Source organism: Apaloderma vittatum, unplaced genomic scaffold (genome assembly GCF_000703405.1).
Source record: "Apaloderma vittatum isolate BGI_N311 unplaced genomic scaffold, ASM70340v1 scaffold27200, whole genome shotgun sequence".
Classification (NCBI taxonomy): Eukaryota; Metazoa; Chordata; class Aves; order Trogoniformes; family Trogonidae; genus Apaloderma; species Apaloderma vittatum.
In genome coordinates this window covers 10,272-11,630 of record NW_009693329.1, presented here as the reverse complement: position 1 = coordinate 11,630, position 1,359 = coordinate 10,272, and positions in this window count along the sequence as shown.

Genomic DNA, 1,359 nt, shown 5'->3' with positions numbered 1-1,359 from the left:
CTCCTCGAATGCTTCCATCAGCGCTGCCTCCTTACAATCCTGAACATCCACTGGAGTGACTACGGGACTGATGTCACTGTCCTTGAACGGGCAGGGGTCACCAATATTGAGGCCTTGCTGCCGAGGACGCAGCTGCGCTGGACAGGGCACGTCTCCAGGATGGAGGATCACCGCCTCCCGAAGGTTGTGCTCTGTGGGGAACTTGCCACCGGCTGCCACAACAGAGGAGCCCCGAAGAAGAGATACAAGGACTCCCTGAAACAACACCTCAGCTTTGGCCATATTGACTGCCAGCAATGGTCCACTCTGGCCTCCAATGGGGAGACGTGGAGACACACCATCCATAACGCTGCTGCCTGCTTTGGGAACACACGTAGAATTAGTCTCGAGGAGAAAGGACAACGCAGGAAGAACCGTGCCTCGCCAATACCACCTAAGGAGACTTTCTGCTGTGCCTTTTGCAACCAGACTTGCCTATCCTGAATCGGCATTTTTAGCCATCAGCTCGCTTGGAGCAAGTGTGGGTAGAGCCCTTTCCATATCTTCGTTCTCAAAGTCTAGCCATGATGATGAAGATGACATCAGGGGTTGGAAAATTCAATAGCTTGATGTTTCTGACTTTGAAACTCAATATTTGATTGCTGACGAGCTCGAGGTGGTGTTCAGTGAGATCCCTCTCACCCTGGGCTGGGGCTGTGCCGGAGCGTGCCCCAGTCCCGCAGAGGGTCCTGTGGGGCCCGGTGGGGAGAGGGAGGGACTCATGATGCACACTGTCCCGTGGGGAGGGACAGTGTGGGTGGTGAGGCTGCTGCTTGCTGGTAGTTACTAATGCATCCTGGTTTGGAGTTGCCTTGGGAATTTGATGCTTCCCTGCATGCGAGTGCTGCTGCAGGACCCAGAGGTTGTGTTGCCGATTCTTTCTGTTTCAAGGATAAGGAGGAAAAGTGGTGAAAAAAGCCAAAGTAGGCCCTCAGCTGTGACTGCCTGAGCCCAGGGTAGTTACACAGCTACAAACATTGCTCGCTGGGTTTTACGTGGGACTAGACAGTAGTGCAAGTATCTCCCTTTTCATAAGTAAAAAACCAGGAGGTTTTAACCCTCTTTGAGTTAAATACCTAAAACCAGAGGCAGAACATTAGAGGACCAGTGATTTTGGCCCGGGTGCGTGCGCGGTGGGCCCTGCCCCAGCCGGCCGCGTTTGGGTGGCAGAGGGTCGCCACCAGCCCTTTCAAAGCCCACGACTGCAGTGCACTTCTTCCCTTTTTCCTTGGTGTGTATTTTTATGACAATGTTTTAACCAGAGGCCGCTGTGGCTCGTGCTTGTTTAAGCATCTATGTCCCCAAGCCGTGGCAGATCCA